The sequence below is a fragment of the Bos grunniens genome, chromosome 4, assembly GCF_055505025.1.
Source record: "Bos grunniens cultivar Pamir isolate PY7600 chromosome 4, Bosgru_T2T1.0, whole genome shotgun sequence".
Lineage (NCBI taxonomy): Eukaryota > Metazoa > Chordata > Mammalia > Artiodactyla > Bovidae > Bos > Bos grunniens.
In genome coordinates, this window is record NC_141168.1 from 92,742,238 (window position 1) to 92,763,702 (window position 21,465).

Consider the following 21,465-nt stretch of genomic DNA (forward strand, 5'->3'; position numbering starts at 1 on the left):
ACATGAATCCCCCATGAGTGTACATGTGTTCCCCATCCTGAACCCCCCTCTCACCTCTCTCCCCATCCCATCCCTCTGGGTCATCCCAGTGCACCAGCCCTGAGCACCCTGTCTCATGTATCGAACCTGGACTGGTGAACTGTTTCACATATGATAATATACATGTTTCAATGCTATTCTCTCAAATCATCCCACCTTTGCCTTCTCCCACAGAGTCCAAAAGACTGCTCTATACATCTGTGTCTCTTTTGCTGTCTCGCATATAGGGTTATTGTTACTATCTTTCTAAATTCCATATGTATGCGTTAGTATACTGTATTGGCATTTTTCTTTCTGACTTACTTGCTCTGTATAATAGGCTCTAGTTTCATCCACCTCATTAGAACTGATTCAATGTATTCTATTTAATGGCTGAGTAATACTCCATTGTGTATATGCACCACAGATTTCTTATCCATTCATCTGCTGATGGACATCTATGTTGCTTCCATGTCCTGGCTATTATAAACAGTGCTGCGATGAACATTGGGGTACACGTGTCTCTTTCAATTCTGGTTTCCTCAGTGTGTATGCCCAGCACTGGGTTTGTTGGGTTTTATGGCAGTTCTATTTCCAGTTTTTTAAGGAATCTCCACATTGTTCTCCATAGTGGCTGTACTAGTTTGCATTCCCACCAGCAGTGTAAGAGGTTTCCCTTTTCTCCACACCCTCTCCAGCATTTATTGTTTGTAGACTTTTGGATAGCAGCCATTCTGACTGGCGTGAGATGGTACTTCACTGTGGTTTTGATTTGCATTTCTCTGATAATGAGTGATGTTGAGCATCTTTTCATGTGTTTGTTAGCCATCTGTATGTCTTCTTTGGAGAAATGTCTCTTTAGTTCTTTGGTCCATTTTTTTGATTGGGTCATTTATCTTTCTGGAATTGAGCTGCAGGAGTTGCTTGTATATTTTTGAGATTAATTCTTTGTCAGCTGCTTCATTTGCCATTATTTTCTCCCATTCTGAGGGCTGTCTTTTCACCTTGGTTATAGTTTCCTTCACTGTGCAAAAGCTTTTAAGTTTAACTACATCCCATTTGTTTATTTTTGCTTTTATTTCCAATATTCTGGGAGGTGGGTCATAGAGGATCCTGCCGTGATTTATGTCAGAGAGTGTTTTGCCTATGTTTTCCTCTAGGAGTTTTATAGTTTCTGGTCTTACATTTAGATCTTTAATCCATTTTGAATTTATTTTTGCATATAGTGTTAGAAAGTGCTCTAGTTTCATTCTTTTACAAGTGGTTGACCAGTTTTCCCAGCACCACTTGGTAAAGAGATTGTTTTTTCTCCATTGTATATTCTTGCCTCCTTTGTCAAAGATAAGGTGTCCATATGTGCGTGGATTTATCTCTGGGCTATTTTGTTCCATTGATCTATATTTCTGTCTTTGTGCCAGTACCATACTGTCTTGAGGACTGTGGCTTTGTAGTAGAGCCTGAAGTCACGCAAGCTGATTCCTTCAGTTCCATTCTTCTTTCTCAAGATTGCTTTGGCTATTCAAGGTTTTTTGTATTTCCATACAAATTATGAAATTATTTGTTCTAATTCTGTGAAAAATACCATTGGTAGCTTGATTGGGATTGCATTGAATCTATAGATTGCTTTGTGTAGTATACTCATTTTCACTATATTGATTCTTCCAATCCATGAACATGGTATATAAAACCCCCCAAAACTTTAAAAGGATATTTGAGTGGGGAAAGATAACATTTTTCTTAAAGCTTTGAAAGTTTAATTATATCCATTTAACATATGTAACAAATTGCAAATAAAACAGTTTAATGTAAAACAATTCAAAAATATTATGCAGAAAATTATAGGCCATCATTCGTCCTTTTTGGTTGCCAAATCAAGAAGCTAAACCAGACCTTGTTCAGTAGAACATGGTCAAATCGCTTGCGACCTACCACTTAGATCATTTGATATTCTGCAGGTGAAGGTGGCAGAAGCCCTCATACAGCACCCTTTAACAATTTGTGGTAAATTCTAACAGTGGACTGTAGGAGTCATATTGTCTATTCCCTTTTAGGTATAGCCTAATAAAGCAAAGAGAAAATGTGTAAAGACCTAGAAGTTTGATAAACCATGAATTCTCCCAAGTCTTTGAACACTGTTTAGGTTTCAGAAATCACTCAGTAAGTGATCATTTAAAAGATATTAATTTCTCTCCAAATGGCAATGAAGTTTCAATATACTTCTAATATGCAGGACTTAAATATTCTCTTACTTATTTATCACCCTTTGTTATAAACATGAAGAAAAATCACTAAAGCCACTTCTGAAAAATTCAGTCAGACCACATTTTGTTCAGCCAGCATTTTTTTCCATGATTTAAATTTTAAAAATAGGAAATGTTAATGAAAACAAGCTTTGAGGTATTCAAGGAAGTCACAGGTCATGATTTTACACTGAAAAAATCAGCATCTGCATTTCTTGCATTGAATGAACGTGTGTAGCTAAATCGTTTTGAATGTCATTGAATGCAGAGTAGTTTAAATTACTTTTTCTTTTTCATGTTTATGGTCTCAGGAATTGAGAATGCATTTTTTTCACTGGACACATTAGACCTTAATTGATCTACCTTCATTGTTTCTCAGTAGCTATCCTGTGTACTACAGGTTTCAGTAATAGAATTTGCACTTCCAATGTACTGGACCAGAATTGCTAACTCTAAAGCAATGTTCTTTCTTCTCTAACAAGTCACAGGTCCTCATGAGTGGTATGTGACCCATTTTCACCATCAGTAACCAAATGACTTTTTGTACAAAAGGAATATCCTTTATAACTAAAAATCAAAATCTTGTGACACATTGTGAAAATTATATGGCCTGACATTGGGTTTTACTATGCTTTAGGTTATTCGTGAGGAACAAAGAAGATCATGCTCAAGACTGAAAAGGAAAACACTTAAGGAGGTCTGGGCAGTTTTAACAGCATGAGTGAAATACAACACCAAACAGGATGTCTTTATTCCCTTTGAACTTGAGGCATCCCATGGACCCTAAGCTACTGAATTCTCTAGTTAGTTATGTGGTGCCAGACTTTCAGTGGCACTTAATGAAGATAAGTTTCTACCTCATACTTTTAAATGCAATGGTGGATGAATCCTGCCTGGCCAAACTGAGTGTTTTATCAAAGTCTTTTTGCAAAGCTGGAGAAAATGTACACATTTTTCTTAGGTCTTAAAGCAATTGCCCAGGTTTTTTTCCACCCCCCCCCCCACTGGAAAAACAACTTCAAATCAATAGTCAGTAATATGTCCGCATTTATGTCTCAATAATAAATATAAATATTAGTTCACTTATTTTAGACATGTAAATAAGACTCTAATGGAAAATAAAATTTAAATGTAAGCATCAACTGATTGTATCTCATTATGTTTTCCTTCTTTTATAAATAACACTTAGAACTTCCAAAATATTAGGAAAAGTGTCCTTTTTATTTTCTCCTATTTCATTAATGACTGCAATCTCTGCAAGGAGATCAAATCAGTCAATCCTAAAGGAAATAAATCCTGAATATTCATTGGAGGGACTGATGCTGAAGTTCAAGCTCCAATACTCTGGCCACCTGATGCGAAGAACTGACTCACTGGGAAAGACCCTGATGATGGGAAAGACAGAAGGCAAGTGGACAAGGGGATGACAGAGGATGAGGTGGTTGGATGGCATCACCGACTCAATGGACATGAGTTTAAGCAAGCTCCAGGAGATGGTTAAGGACAGGGAAGACTGGCGTGCTGCAGTCCATGGGGTCACAAATAGTTGGACACAACCGAGAGACTGAACAACAACCTGTTCTTTTTTGAGGTTTCCCTGATATAGAGTCTTTATGGCTGTGTAGTCAAGAGGTACAGAATCCACACCTAGGACACTGCCATTCCTCTCTTTCAGAAATATATTCATAAAGAAGATGGCTAAAAATAATTAAATTATGCTTATTATTATTTGGCTTGTATCTGAAGTTCCTGTTCAGAAGATTCTTAGAAACTTGAGTGGAACAAGAAGCTTATTCTCTTGTTCTTGTTTAGTCACTAGGTCATGTCTAACTCTTCCGTGAGCCCAGGGACTGTGGCCCACCAGGCTCCTCTGTCCATGAGATTTCCCAGGCAAGAATACTGGAGTGGGTTGCCATTTCCTACTCCAGGGGATCTTTCCAACCCAGGGATCAAACCTGCATCTCCTGCATTGGCAGGTGGATTCTTTATCACTGAGCCACCTGGGAAACCTAACTTATTCTGATCATGTGCAACACCAACACTCCACTGTCCTTCTTCACAAAAGAATAGGCCAGAGATCCATCTGATGCTCTCTGAGGGAAACATATCATCCTCTTATTTTTGACTTTTAAATTTAAGCATCAATTGATGTAATTTATCAAAATTTTCCTGTTTCCTAAAAAGATTAATACTCTAATTTAGACAAAATATACACTGACCTAGTAAAAATTTAAAGTAAGTCCCTGTGAGACCTGATCTTTAGAATAGGATTTAGTGAATCAGTCATGATCATGCCCTGGTCCCTTATTCAGCAATAATTAGAATCCTTCTATAATATCAATTCTAAGCATTCTCCTTTCTTGTCATCATCATCTGTCTTTTCAGTTTACCCACACTATTACAACAACTGCAGTAATTTTTTGAGATTTACTATTCATTGATCCTATCAATTTTTCATTTCTCTTACCTCATTTCCCTCCTTTAACTGGTTTAAAATTCATAGTACATAAGATAATCACTTCATTGCCTCTTTCACTCTAATTCAGCTTTGGTTAAACTCTACTGCTCAACGTAGCTGGTGAAAAAGACACAGTTATGTTGAACTAGCTCACTCTGAAGCAATGTCTGTGAGAATTGTGTGGGCCTTAGAGTTGCTCCATGTCATCTTCTGCTAGTAGATTTCCTTTTTATTTTCCTAGCTACTTATATCTTATCTTCTCTCCAGTTTTTAAACCTCCAAAATTCTTGCCCTTCCCCCAACTCTCATTCTCAGAGATGACCTTGGTTCCTATTTCATTGAGGAAGAAGTCAAACAGGAGAACACTTCATAAATCTACCACTACATCCAAGCACCTGCCAACATCTGGACCCATATGCTCTGCTTTTCCAACTATTACTGTGGGCAAGCTGTCCATATATCTAAGATCTCTCTCCCTTCTCAACTTCAAGGGAATTTCCCCAGAAATTAATTCACTCCCTTTTCTATAACAGTATCAATGTTTCAACTTGTACTAGTTCAATCCTAGCTGATCACATAAATATGCTGTTATTTTACTACTATTATATCTTTAAAGGCTCATTTATCTCCTCTCTCCACCTACTGCTCCATTATTCTGATCCCCTTCAGGGCAAAATTCCTCAAAAGATGTGGGGAGGGAGTTCCTCAGTCACGACCAACTCTTTGCAACCCCGTAGTCTGTAGCCTGCCAGGTTCTTCTGTCCATGGAATTCTCCAGGCAAGAATACTGGAGCGGGGTGCCATTTCTTACTCCATGATCTTCCCAACCCAGGGATCACACCCAGGTCTCCTGCATTTCCAGCATTTGCAGGTGGATTCTTTACCACTAGCACCACCTGGAAGCCCAAGGAGTCTATACACGCAGTCTTCAACTTGTCCAATTTTTCTATAAACAGGCTTTTAACTCATTAAACCCTTATTGACAAGGTGAGCAGTATCCTCTCTATCAGAGTTTAGGGACCAGTTCTTATTTTACCCTCCCCATGGGCAACATTTCACAGAGCTGATTATGCTTTCCTCTTAGAACCACTTAATTCACTTGGGTTCCAGGACACTACACTCTGCTAATGAAAATCAATCAATCTCATCTGGCTCCTCCTAACGACTCTGATGTCATATGCTGGAGCATTCCAAGTCTCAGTCTTTAGATATCTTCTCAACCTCCTTACACTTGCCACCTAGGTAATCTCATCTGGGCTCATATACCATCAACAAGCTGATAGCAACCACATTTATATCTTTAGTTTTGACTTCTATCCTGAACTCAAAGCATATACATCTCTTTGCTTCACAGACAGCTCCACTCAGATGTCTAAGAAACATTTCAGATCTAATGTGTGCAGAGCTGAACACCTGGTCATTAGTTCAAACCTGCTTCAATGACCTTCCTCATTTAACATCAGTTCCTTTCTATCTGTTGTCCACACCTGAGACCTTAGAGCTATGCCAACTCCCCTACCTTCACCTCTCACTTACTCTATCAGCAAGTTCAGTTCACTTACCTTTAAAATAAGTCAGGGTATAACCATTCCTCCCCACTTCCACCTTCTTTCTTCCTTGATCACTCTATCTCAATCCCCCTTGCTTCCTTGCTCTGTGAGCACTCCAATGAACCTCTGCCTCAGAGCCTTTGTCCTGTCTGGCCTTAGGCCTAGAATGCTCTCATAGCTTGCTCACCCATTACCTTTGGGTTGTCATGCAAATGTCATTTATGAATGAGGCCATCTCTGATCATCCTCTTTAAAACTCCAAGTCTCACTTCTCCCAGGATAATCTGATCCTTCCCCTAATTAAATTCTATTAATAGCATATCAACTCCTAATGTATTACATCTTTACTTATTTATTTTGCTTAGTCTTTAGCAAATGCTCTCCAAAAGAACTTTCCATGATGATACAAATGTTCTATATTAATGCTGTCCAGTGCGGCAGCTGCCAGCTATGTGTGACTATTGAACACTAAAATATATAGTTTGGTTAAATTATCACATGCATCCAGTGGGGACTCTCTTAGACAGCACAGCTTGGATGTATAACCTGCATGAGCACAGTTCTGATTCCTTCAGACCAACACAATCCCAGGACATAGTCAATGTCCAACATGCATCTGTTGAATGAATTATGCAATTTTTTTCCCTTCTGGTTTCATTTTCCTGGTTAAACAATGACCCTGGCCATTGTATTTGATGAAGGGAACACAGGTTATACAGTTTAGCTCCCACTGTAACCCTCTGTACCAAGCATAAACTGTATAACAATGGGTGGTCATCCTGAGGGACTTGGTTTTGCAGATAAACACCTGTTGTTTAGAGTCTGTAGCTTTCTCTCTCTCTTGTGACACCACTATCACTACCAATGTGAAAAGAAGGGGAAGGACACAGCGAGAGAGTCCTATACATGCCTATCTCTACCTACTGTCTCTGCTTTCATGACAAAGGTCCTTAGAGTTACTTCTTATCTCTCAACATTTTCACCTAATTGAAACCCTGTGTGGGTTCTCAACACTCAGGTTGAGAGAGAGTCTCAACTCTCAATAAGTTGAGAAAGGCTGTATCTGAGAAGCATCAAGTAACAGGTTAGGAGAAAAAAAAAAGGATCAGACATAAATTTAATCTCCTTAAACTCAATAGTACTTATCCTTAGAATGTAAATTTCATCTCTCTATCAAGAAAGAAGCTTCATCAATCTTACATGGGAAAAATTTAACATTACTATATGTCTGGGAAAAAATCAAATACATTTTCCCTAGCCCTCTGAATTTGTTTCTTTGCAATAAATATCTCTTCCCTACTTTGTATTGCTCCTTTAGGTATCTTTTAATAAAGCATCATGAAAGAATAGATACACAGGGACCCAGGTTTACCTGTTTCTGTTCCTTCAATGTTGGGGAATTTTATGTTTTCAATACTCAAAATGATCTTCCAGAAAAGAAAGAAAAAGGAGAGAGAGGAAGAGAAGAGAGAAATGTGACCAAAGGGGTGAACTTAATAAACTTGAGTCCATATGGTTATGCAAGTCCTAAACATGTCCTGGCCCTGCCTTTCCTTGTTTTATCAGAAACTGACCTTCAAAACATAGACAGAAAAACAGATTTGACCAGCTCTGAGGCCAGAGTACCTGTGAATCCCGGTTGTAGCTACTTCACAAAGCTGGCACTTCATCTTTTTTGTATGTGCTGTAGTGTCCTCATTTATAAAAATGACATGATAGCAATATTGCTTATCTTAGTGCTGTTATAAAGATTAAAAAAGTATATGCAATACACTTATTATAGATTGAAAGTGCTTTTGTTACTGATAGAGAAATTTAAATCATTCTATTAGTTGGTTCAAATACTTCACCTTACAGGTGAAGACTGGAGATATTGATTCTTTAAATAGGCATTTCGTGTCTGTGTATGACAGGTCTCTAACTTCCTGGTTAGTGTTCTTTTCCATATACCACTCTAATATACTGGGTCCCCTGAATTCTTTACCTCTTTTTCTTGACTGTTACTTGGAAGTGAAAGGGGTAATCACATCTAGGAAAACTGGAGGTGGAAATGGTGGCTTTGGTTGCAAGTTACTTAACGTTCTGCTCAAGATTTTTCTTCTCTGATGTGGGAGTCTCAAAATCAATCCACAATAGCGGGACGTTCTCTACTTCTTACCTCGAGAGGGAACAGATACATTCATAGAGAGAGCTGCCAGGCTGCTATAACACCAGTGTCTCTGTGCTGTGTGAAAAGTGGCTCTGGGCTGCCACCTGACAGATAGATGAGGCAAAGTGTAGATAATAAAACTTCTAAACCTTTGGGTGATCTATTTCATTGGAACTGAGTGACTGCAATGGACTTTGCTCTTGCCAAATACTTGAAGAATATCTCTGGAGGCAGGCATACAAAGAACTACAGCAGCAAGCGCACTGGAAAGAATGAGAAAATGGACTTGAGAACAACCTTGGGTGATTTCTGTGGCGCGGTGCTTAGCAGTCATTAAGTCAGGTACTTGATGATTTCACTCTTAAAGAGCCAGCAGGGTATCTTTTCCTCTGCTGAGATGCTATTTTGCACCCTAGTGCCCAACAGTCCCCCTGAGACTATGGAGTGAAACAACAGGAAAAGTGCCAATAACCCTCACAATCCTTAATAAAATTAAGCTCTTAAACAAGATGACCCTCCTGGAACCATCCCCAAGTAGCCTGACCCTTCTCTGTGTTCTTTAGGTACTTCAGGAGCCTGTCAGTTACTGAAATTAGCTACATTTAATACACGTTTCCTTCTGCTGGCTACCTGGTCAAGAAAGTGGTTTTGGGAACTCTTATGTGCACCTTATTTAGATGATTACCCGAAAACAGGAAGGAAATATTGTACATAAGGACAGTGCTGTGGGGAGAAGTCTTTGAAAGAAATAAAAACATCTGAGGAAACAGTTTATATACAGAAAACTGCAAATAAATGAACCAAGCTGGCAACACATTTAGAATTTGAGATCAGTGACTAAGTGAGATGACTGGGTTTTATGTAAGCGCTCAAATACATGCTATGGACAGACTGGCTGAATTATCCTGCACTGCTAGAGTTAAGTAATGGTTGGCTGAATAAATTAAATCCTGAGTGCACTATTAAATAAAGTCTGGTCTCTCTAGGCTTACCTTTGTCTTTTCATCACTAGTTCCATCTATCCTTTTTATGTATTTTCTGTCTTATTCTAAAACATATCATAGTACAATCAAAGATAAATTTCAATAGTATTGTTCAAAAATATGTATTTTCTGTTGTGTTACACTGTAGCAAATTTTCCTTACTTTATAAAGAAAATCTGCTTTAAAGGTAATTAGTCTCAATGGATGTGATATAATTCCAATCATCACTAGAAATGTTCCCCAGTTTTAGCCTATGCTTTTGCTTAAGCAACATGATGTCCTTTTTATTTTTGCACATAAAACATCTTTTAGATATTTATGAAAATTCTCACTGAATGAAGAAGTCTGCTGTTCATCCCATGTATCACTAGCGTGTACTACCTATATGAGAGTGGCTAGCTAGACTGACTCTTTATTATGGGCTGATAAATGTAGGGAGATTTGTTCCACCAACACATGGGATGCCCCAAATCTATGGACTCACATATTTTGTTAACGATTGTTAACTGTTGCTTTTTTCATCTGTAAATTAGTCTGAAGGATTATATTAAAAAGCCAGAGAGTGATATTTTGTTGTCAAGACACACATCCAAAACTGTTCAACTCCAACAAGAATAATGTGCTACATGTAAAATAAACATGTATTCCAAAGCACTTTCAAGGCACATGAAAATTTTAAGACTGTATAATATTGGCTAAGATTTGTTGAGCGCCTGCTGCTGCTGCTAAGTCGCTTCAGTCGTGTCTGACTCTGTGTGACCCCATAGAGGGCAGCCCACCAGGCTCCCCGGTCCTAGGATTCTCCAGGCAAGAACACTGGAGTGGGTTGCCATTTCCTTCTCCAATGCATGAAAGTGAAAAGTGAAAGTGAAGTCACTCAGTCGTGTCCAACTCCTAGCGACCCCACGGACTGCAGCCTACCAGGCTCCTCCATCCATGGAATTTTCCAGGCAAGAGTACTGGAGTGGGGTGCCATTGCCTTCTCCAGTTGAGGGCCTACTGAATGTTAATTTTTAGATTGAAACTTAGCTATCTCATTTAATCTCCACAAACCTATGAAACAATCCCATTTACAGATGAGAAAACTGAATGTCACTAAAAGTAAAACAAATTGCCCAAAGTCACACAATTAGAAAAGTGGCAGAACCAAGTATTTATCCTAGAATGTTACACTATAAAGCCTGATTTTTTGAACCACTATCTAATACTGCTTTTTGAACCACTATCTAATACTGCCTGGTAGGCTGGTTATTGTTTATTTTCTTCCTTTAAAAAAAAAATAGTAACAAACATTGTACAACATGTATGCTTATAAAAATATATTGAATATACACTCATGCACCAAACTTTTCAAAAAACATTATAGATTGACTTTGCAGAATTTAAATATATTTTTAAATTAGGTCTTTTAATTTTTTTAACAGAAAATCATCTAATAAATGTAAGTAAATAAATATTTCTTGAGTTTGGACAATGAGTAAGGTGATGTTTTAAGCCTGGGGATACACAGCAGTTACCAACACAAAACAGCCTCAAATTGCACAGTTTTAGCAAATAGTGATTAGGGCAAGTGATAGAGGATGAAAGGGGCTGGCGGGAGTGAAAACAGCGGTCAGGGAAGAACTCTCTGAGACAGTGATATCTGAATTGAGAAAACAGCCAAGAATACGAAAGGAGGGAGGGCTCCAGACAGAAGGAATAGCCTACACAGACCTGACCTAAGTCTGGCCAGTTAGAGAGAGATGGAAAGATCTGCAAGACTGGAGCATAATGAACAAAGTGGAGGACCAAGGCCGATAAGGGTGACAAAGAGGGTGGAAAGAGGTCAAACGATAAAAGGTGCAAGTTGTATTCACAGGGAAAGAATATTAAGCAATGGAGTGACTGGCAATAAATGGTCAATGATTTGGTAACATAATTTCTGAAACAGTTCCTCCAGTTTATAGATAATTCTATCAAGAGAGAGAAAAGAAGAAAATAGCAGGGAATGAAGACCTTGTTATGCATTTATAGCTGACTCCACCTATCATTTCTGAATAGAGGTTGAGCATCAAAGAAACACACAGAAGTTGAAACAGAGATTTACACACTGATGTTCACAACCCGGGGCATTTCTCTTCCACTTCCAACATGAAAACAGCATCTAATTATTTTATACAAGCGACTCACTTAGATTGAAAAATTCTACACATTAAAAATCTGAAGAAATGATAGGAAGAGGTAAATAAGAGCTTACAATCTAGTTAGATCCACACAATTTCTTATGGAACAAGCTGGTACTAAGATTCAGAGATAGGTTGGGGAAGGGATGAAGAAACTTCTTTAAAACAAGTAGGGAGGTTTTGAAAACAACTTGAATGAAATTTTACACCTCTATCTCATTACATTTTATGTTGTTTGAGTGAAAGCACATAAAATTCTAGATCAAGAGAAGGCTTATTTCTATACTACTCTTTCTACCAGAGTACTCTACTGAGTAACAAGTAGGTTATTTAGGTGGAGAAATAAGGGGAAGTCCACAAAAATAACTCTGGGTCTGAAACTACTCAAAGGAAATACTGGGCAGAAGAGGCTAATTAACCGTAACACAACCATAAGAGCTTGTGTTAAGACAGTTGCCACAATTCCTGGTGACTTATCTGAGGCCATACACCCTAGTACCACCCAGGGAAAGCTTGGAAGTTCTGTTGAAAAAGAGTCAGGGAGAAGAAAAGATAAGTGATGCTATATGCTTACTTGTATGAAAACAATAGTATCCTCACGTTTAATGGGCATGATATTACTGATAGCTTGTCATATTTAGAGTATTATATATTGCAAAGCAACTTTTCAAATTCATTACCTCATTTGATTCACAGTATCATGTTTAGCCAAAACAAATGTAACTGCACTATTTCTGTTTGAAAGACAAGACTATTAAATCACAAGAAAGTGAGCTGGTTGCCAATTAGACCCAAACTATAGATCAACAAATTCCAAGTCCTGTCTTTGTATAACTAGCCCAGTGGCTCTCAAGTGTGATCCCTAGGGACCAGGAGTGTCAGTACCATCAGACTCTCTAGGAAATGCAAACTGCAGGCCCTACACCAGACCTAATGAATCCTAAATTCTAGGAGTGGGGCCACGTACACATAAGTCCCCCAGGTATGCTGGTGCCCGCTAGTTCATAACCTAGGGTACTGGATGGTAATGATTCTCCAGCCCATAAGAGTGGTGTGAGGAGAACTTCCTGCAGGAGGAAAGTACACATTCATGCCCCATAACTGCCTTGATAATTTCATCAGCCTCACACATTCTAGTGGATGATTATCAGTCATTTGGCTGTCATACATGTATACTACTGGGCTCTGAACTGTGATATTACTTAATAAATTGTTTGACTACCTGACTCTTTGCATTGATTTGATTTGTAAAATGTGTTGGAAACCAATTTTACTTAGAGTGATCATCACAAGAAAGGATCAGAGCCTATAGTGATATTGATTTTGGCCCAAGGAAGTGTAATTTTTTGTTTGAATTAAAAGTAAACACATGAAGAAAATTCACTGCCTAAAATTTCTCCTTGATAATACATTTGGTTGGTTGTTTCATATTACTATTTTATTTTTTACTTTACCAAGATTCTATCCTATCATTGGAAATTTGTAAAGGAAATACAAAATGGAAATCTAAGCTATAATTTTAATGTGGGCTTTGGCTGAGATTTTTAAAACAATATCTCAAAACGTAAAACACTATATATTAGTATTCCATTTAATCTAAAATGTCATAAATTACATAAAATAATTATGACTATGTTTTTACAACCACTATTAAATTAGAAAAAAACACTGCCAATCCAACAATGAAATGCCAACAAATGCAAGAGGCCTTCCAATTGAGATATGTTAAAGTATGAAAAGGTATCAATGAAATATAGTATGCATTTTATTGTACAGTTGCAGCTGACATCTGTCTTCAGGATGTATGTATTTTATTTTCAAAGGTAAGGTTGATCCAGCCCCAGTTATGGTACAGTTATAGTAATTTTGTTCTTCAAAGTTAAGCAGTAGTCATCCTAGCCTAAGGATTGTTTCATGACATCAGTAACTAAGCACTGCAGATGGAAAATATTCTTCTACAATTTGGTATCTGAGTTGTCATGCAGTGTAAGGAAACAGGCAATTGAGTGAGAAAATGAAGGCAGGGAAGCAGTAAAACATGGAGCCTTCACTGAAAAATTTTTTGCTTGTCATTTAGAAATGAAATCATTCCCAAATCTAAGTTTTGTAATTTTTTTAATGCTGACATTTCCCCTTCTTAATTAGTGATGTTGGTTCTTTAAGCTGATTGTTGACACATATAAGGAAACTCTGTTGCAGAAGACATTTGTGAATATAAATGTTCTGTAAATCTGCTTCCCTCCGTCTTTGCAGGGGGCAATGTACTTGCTTAAGAACACAACAAAGAGATGTACTGGTATGCAGAAATTCTGAGCTGAAGACAAAAATAAGTTCCTGACTAATTCTTGCATGGAAAGTTCCCTAAAAAAATAGTACACATGGTCTGCAAAATGGTAAGCTCTCACATGTTAGAAGACCTCTGCTTACTTTTTTGACTTGGACAATTTTATTTAAATAAGGAATGTTTTGCTGGGTGAAGTTTCTTTTATTTTTTCAGTATTTTCACAATTCAGAATAAGGTTCTACACTAATTAAAAACTCTACTTATTTATCTGGGATATTTTAAATAACCCATTGAGCCAAGTGGAAAATATGTTGAGTTGGAAGTTAAAATACATGAGATCAAGCTGTGGTTTTGTTACTCCTCAGCTCCGTGACTTTGAACAAGTCACTTAATTTTTCTGTCACCTTTTTTTTTTTTTTTTTTTTTAATTTGGAAGTTTACATGGCTGTTAAATCCTCTTTAGTGATTTCAGGGCACAAAAAAGTGCTTCATATATATTATCTCACTTAATCGTGAAAATGAAAAGAGAAAATGCAAGGAAGTATTGAAAGCAGTGCCTAGCACAGAGTAAACACCCAATGATTTCCAGCAGATACATTATTCTATCATCAATAACAACAACATTGCCAGGCTGAAATTAATGTTTCATTTCCAGTTAAGGAAACAATCTTCAAGAAGTTGAAATGACATTCCTGTGGTCCTTCTAATGGCCCAGTCCAGAATTATGACTTGTCTACTGGATGACCAGCCTGTGCTTTCAGCCTCAGAGGCATGGTGCCCTCCACAGTCACCCACAGCATAGCTAGTGTGATGGGAGTTTGAGGAGAAAAATCATCTTTTTGATATAAATTTAATTCCCAAAGCACTGCTTTGAAAACACCCTAAAATAAAATTGTTTTGTCTATCACATGATTTCTAGCCTTTTTTTCTTACAGTTTGAATTATACTTGACGAATTTTAGTACCAAACAATATCCTCTAATGGTGTGTATATACAGAGAATAAAACAGCACAGAGAAGACAAAAGGTGAGTTGTGTGGGTGAATGTGTTTGTGTGAGAAACCAGAATGTGCACTGCGGTTAGAGGAACAGTCATGGAAAGTAGGCATCCTTTCCATCTTCAGCTCCATGTTTTTAAGTGCATCATAATGAAAAAGAAACAGGAGTGTCACTAACTAAAAAAGTCTGATAAGAGGGCATCTAGGCAGCAGGAGACTTGTGGAAAGATGTTCATTTCAATACTGTTCACAATAGTGAAAACCTGGAAACAACGGTCTACTGATAGGGGGACAGAGAATGTACACTATGGGATATGTCCATAATGGCCCGGGATGGAAAAATTAGGAGGATATATGAATATTCATGAACATGTCTCAAAACAAAGATACTAAAAGCGGAAGAAAGCTATGTCCTTAAACTATACATACAGAATACGTTAATACTTACCTTTTGCTATATACAGTACATTAAAAACCATACTCACTAAAATAATACTGTACATGTGTGTGTTTGCATGTGTGTATATACTGGGAAGTACACAAATTGGGACAGTGGTTAAGAAGGGAATGGGAATAAGTCTTAGAGACAGTGACTCAGTGATTAAAGGGGAATCTGCACTCATCTGCAATTTTTATTTCTTTTATAAACAAAAGACTTGGAGCAAATATAATAAAAATATTTAGTTGCTGCCAATTCTAAATAGTGGAAGTAATAAAGTTTGTTATATACTTCTCTGTATTATTCATCTTTTAAATCACCCTAAATAAAAAAAAAAAAGAATGATTACATGATTTTAACCAAAATTTCTGATTTCTCAGATTACACTAGTTCACTGTAAAATGACGACACAGCAATGAATGAATACTTGATGTGAAGTTGATTAGTTGTCCACGTGTTGGTGTGACTTCCAGTTACAAGACATGAAGATTAGCTTGCACTGCAAGACATAGCTGAGGTTTGTTTTACAGATAAGAAATCTTTGGAAAAACTGAACATCCAGTTTTTTATTGTTTGCTTCAAAGTTCAGTAATATATAACAAAATAAGTATGTCAGGTATAATGTGAGAAGCAAATCAGCAAATACAAAGAGACAAATTATTCTCTTTGCTTCAGAGAGAGAGAAGGGAAGTGTATTTGAAGTGAATCCTTTCAACCCCTTCCCAGAATGTTTTAAAATGTACACAGTAAGTACACAGATAACAAAATAAAGTACTATAGAAAAGAGCTACCAAAATACGGAGGATAGCCATGGTACAATACATCTCCTTCCATATCATCTCTTCCATAATGATGAGAGTAACGGATCTTTAGGTAGATCTACATGACAGTAAAGTGATATGAAAATAGCTATCATTTCTGTTGGTGACAAGGGTACCCTTTTTAATAATATAGCTATGGTTTGTGCCTACACTTACAGTGGGAGAAAATACATTCCTAAATTTATATAGCCATTTATAATAAGGGGCAAGATTACTAAAAATCACGTAATTTTCTTTCCATCCAAGTTCATGAGCACCATGAATTCTATCCATGGATTCCTGGGAGGCTTGCAGACTCAAATTTAAGAAATAATATCCTCTGAGACAGAAACATGCCCATCATCTATTCATCTACCTCCACTTCCAAACTATTGCTTAAATCTGCTACAGTTGGAAAATTAATCAAGTATACTAATTAATTTGTTTTTGTTCTGACGCTAAGTCATGTCCGACTCTTTGTGACCCCATGACTGCCTTATCCTTCACTATCTCCCAGAGTTTGCTCAAACTCATATCCATTGATTCAGTGATGCTATCTAATCATCTTATCCTCGATCCTGATGCTGGAAAAGACTGAAGGCAAAAGAAGAGTTTGGCAGAGGATGAGATGCTGGTTATACATGCAAAGAATTAAACAGAATTTCACTAAGGGTAAGAAAGCAGGTTAAGAAAGCATTTATAAGTGGAACTTCTGCATTTATTTTTGATTTTCAGAAGTTCTCCTGCTTATTTTCTGATTTTTAATTGTGTTTCAGATAGTTTACTTGCTAAAAAGGCTTCACTGGATAATTTATCCCACATCAGCATACTAATAATGTCAAAATCCAAGCACACCTCAATATACCAAGACAAACTGCACAATTTCTAGGAAGGCAAGAGCTGAGGAATCTTCATCACAAAATGATGATGCCTCATTAAAAAAAAAAACAAAAAACACTGTAATTCATCTGAATTGCTTCCAATTTATTCCCATATGAGAATGTATATGGACATGGAAATGTGTGATGGACGCACTTCTCTTCCTAACTTGACTTTTCATTGAAGGGACATACACTTTTTATTCATCTAGAATCCTGCATAGCTTCCAAGGACCTCTGACCATTCTGACCACTTTGTTCAAATAAGAGTATAAAATTCTTATATTTGTGTTATGTATTTTGTGTTCAAATACATCATCTAAAATCTCAGACTTCTGTTGAATGTTTAGAACTGTTGAAGTGATATGAGCAATAAAATTCAAAACCATTACCTCATAAGCTTTAATCATTTATTCTTTATATTGTAGGCATAATTATTACTCATCCCCCTATTATTCCACTTTTTTTTGCTGATTAAGAAACTAACTTGCTTACAAAATTAGTGAGAAACAAAGCTGGGATTTAAACATAGGTCCTCTGATCCCTCAACAAACTCTCCTGCACTCTCCCATAGTTCTTCACACTTATTTCAGGTTTATTATTTAAAGGATTCATTCTCCCACTGTCCTATTTTTCTGAGGAGAGATGAAATGAGTTTTCTTACCATTTAGATTCTAGTAGGTTTTAATATTCAAGCGATCCTGCCCAAGGTGCAATATTAAGAAAACCATTATTTCTCCATTTAATATTGCATCATTTTTGATAATAACTCTATTAAAGGAAATATTGAATAAGTGACCATTGTTAGTACCAATTCATTTAGACAGACATCTGACCCACAACAGTGTACCACCATGAAAGACCCTCATACAGGAGAAAATTAAAAAAGGAGTAAGAGGATCACTAGAAAGGGTGAAACAGTCTGTCAAAGAGAAGATGGCAATTCAAAACTTTAAAATATGTTACTATTATCTATTCTTTGCTGCTGCTGCTGCTGCTAAGTCGCTTCAGTCACGTCCGACTCTGTGCGACCCCATAGATGGCAGCCCACCAGGCTCCCCCGTCCCTGGGATTCTCCAGGCAAGAACATTGGAGTGGGTTGTCATTTCCTCCTCCAATGCATGAAAGTGAAAAGTGAAAGGGAAGTTGCTCAGTCTTGTCCGACTCTTAGCGACCCCATGGACTGCAGCCTACCAGACTCCTCCATCCATGGGATTTTCCAGGCAAGAGTGCTGGAGTGGGGTGCCATCGCCTTCTCCACCTATTCTTTAGTTGTCCAAAAAAACACATGTGCATTTTCTAAGGGAATGGCTTCTAGCTCAAAGACTATAAAACTATTCAATGTTTATAAAAGAAGCTTTAAAAAAAAAATCTCATATGGCTATCAACTTGCAATGTTTTTTGCATTATTCCAAAGGGAAAGTTCTTACTATATGATAAAAGCAAATTGTTCCTATGAGTTGACTACCTGAAGCCATGGAAAACAGATAGTACACAGACGTGTTGAAAAGAAAGAAAGATCTGTTTTGTTGTAAAGTGAGTTTGAACTAAAGAACCATTTTTTTTTAAAGGTGGCAACACTGTTAAGTTGGGTTTCCCAGGTGGCACGAGTGGTAAATAACTCGCCTGCAAATGCAGGTGACATAAAGAGATGTGGGTTTGATCCCTGGGTTGGGAAGATTCCCTTGGAGAAGAGCATGGCAACCCACTCCAGTGTTCTTGCCTGGAGAATCCCCTGGACAGAGGAGCCTGGTGGGCCACAGTCCATGTGGTTACAAACAGTCAGACACGATTGAAGCCACTTAGCATGCACAAACAAACTGTTAAACAGCCGGGGGGAGCTGCAATATGGTGAACCAATTATTTTATTCAATTTAGCATGGCATTCAGTTGGCATACTAACCTTCTTAAACTGTAAACTGAAGACAAAAAGATCCAAATGAGAGTATTTAAAAAGATAAACTGATAACTGTAAGGTAAAATTTGATGAAACCTTTAGGGCAGGGTACAAAAATTATTCCGTTCAGCTTGGACCTTAATCCTGGTGATTAACTAAAAGAATAGCACAGGTTTCAAATAGCTAATTCAGATAATTCATTTAGGACTTCAGCACAAACAAATATGAATATCTGTATTGTAGTCTCACAACAAAGAACACTTAATACATAAAGAGACGAGAGGAGAAAACAGGAAGGAAGAATAACAGTTCTAGCCAAGAATCAACTTTAATTAGATTTTTAGAACAAACAAAAGAACTTGCTATTTTGACTTATCTTTTCATATGAGAGTTAACAAACAAAAGTTTTATAGGATTTATTCAATGTGCTAAGACAATAAAATTTAGCATCTCTGACAAGCCAGTATCCTCCAAACTACATTCTTAAGATCCTTAAACATTCTACTATGGGCGAGAGTGAGTTTTGCAGGAATGGGAAAACATCAGGAAAGAAACTTGCTTCTTTAAATTCTACTTTTATACTCTAGGTTTTAGTCCCATTTCTAGCCTCATTTGGGGGCTCTCCTCAAACAGAGAATGACTTTCAGTATAGGAGAGTGAAGGACCAATATTAATTGTTGTATAAACCAAGGCAACATAAATGCATCTGCTGGGTGGTTGAAAGAAAAAATGACTACTGTGAACTACTTGGGGAATAACTGTACAATGGTCTGGTAATTCTAACCTGTACCCAGTCAGTATGGCAGCTTCTCTAGAAAATATAGTTGGCAAACTCAGGCCTGCATGAGCTGATCTATACAGACAGTTGCCTATGATGTTCTGCTATTTTTCAATTAGGTAGCACAGGACTGTCATTGTCAGTGGCTGATTGATTGTGAAGTTAAGGGTCTTGGGCACCAAAAAGTCCTCTGTAGTGTGCACCCAAGTTCTCTATTCTCTATGCATTTTATGAAACGTTTTTCTTTTTCGACAATGTCCAGTAAAAGGTTATATAATTTCATCTAACTACAAATTCAGGGTAAGTACTTGGGTTTTAACCCCAATTATTTCAGATGGTAAAATAAGTTTGTTTTCTTATCTATGAAATGTGTAACTTGTTCTAGATAGCCTCTTTGGGTTCTGAGATTTCCTGCCCTAACTGTATATCTTTTCCTTATTAAACTGTGAATACTCAACAAAAGGTCAATTATTCAAACATTTAAAATTAGTGTCTGTCTGTATTTCTTAGGAAACAAGTCACCTAGTAATGAAGTAATGGTCTGCTGAATAGAAAAGATAAAGAAGAGAAGAAATAGATAAGGAGGGGTGGGAGGGAAGGGACTGGAGAAATTACAGATCATCTTCTAGGATAGAGAACAACAAAGAGCTTTCCCCCCAGGTGACAATGAAACATCATACAATGAAGGTCCTGGGGCGCTGCACTAAAGCTAACAAGAGGTAGACACTTCCAAGATGACATTAGATTTGAGTATGAATCTGACTTGGAAAAAATAGAACAAATAAACAAGCAAACAAATTTTAGTTCCTTCCAGCTAGTTCGAACTTGTTACAACTTTTCCTGTTGGCAGGGAGAAAGACACAAGAACAGACATTCCTTGTTCTGAGGGAGACTCTTGGATTTTACGGCAAAGGATACCTTTTCTAGATTTCGGTCTTTGCTCCATGTGTTGTCTATTGTTTGGGTTTATCTCAGTCTAGGGTACAAGCATTTCCCCCTTTTATTTAGACTAAACTATTCACCAGTCTTGACCCAAATGAGGTTTGTCTGCAGTGAAGAGACTAACCTCCCTGTGAGCGGAACTTCACAAAGAACAAGGATAATAAAGATATCTGATGTGAACAAACACCTCTCTTATTCAGAGTTACCACAATTGTGAATTATGCTTCACTTGTGTTTGCAGAGTTGCCTCTTCTAATATATTTTCAATAGACCACAAAGCACCAAGAACACTGAGTAAATAACAGATGTTAAAAATAGCTACGGCCTAACAATGTTACTGGAGGAATTAAAGTGCAGAAACCCATCGTATGAGACGCCAACTTAAAACAAAGGCTGGCATAATACTGGTTCTTTGGTTCTTTTCAAATTAATAAAACACATTTGTTCCAAACTCATCCCTCTCACTTAGAACTACTTGGGTTGTTTTCGATTTCTTTTCAACTCCCACTAAAATACACAATAGTGGGTACTATTTTTGGTGTAATTTTACTTATTTTACATAATTCCTTCATCTTTTTTTTTTAACATAGTGCCAGCATATATTTGCATGTGTGGACTTATACATATGCCCTGTTTTCATACTTGGAGAGCACAGAAATCCTTCTAAAAGATTGTTTCTAGCCAGATTCCACTAGGTCATGTTATTCAAATGCAACATAACACAAAATTCATTTGTTCATGTGCTGTCTAGTTGCTAGGGGACACATCCAAAAAGTTAATCTTTGCAGTACAAGAGAAGACCAGTAGAGACCCTGAGTGCTACGCATAGGCTAGTACAGAGCCTCACGTTTGTATTCAAACCTAGAAGAGGAAACACTGGGAAATAGCTA

General features: G+C 37.3%; 1 pseudogene across 1 annotated transcript in view; it reads right to left on the reverse strand.

The window, feature by feature from the left end:
• The window catches only part of LOC147374535 (histone deacetylase 9-like), a 300,860-nt pseudogene that overhangs the window by 97,065 nt on the left and 182,330 nt on the right, over window positions 1-21,465 (reverse strand). The gene's annotated exons all lie outside the window — the stretch shown is intronic.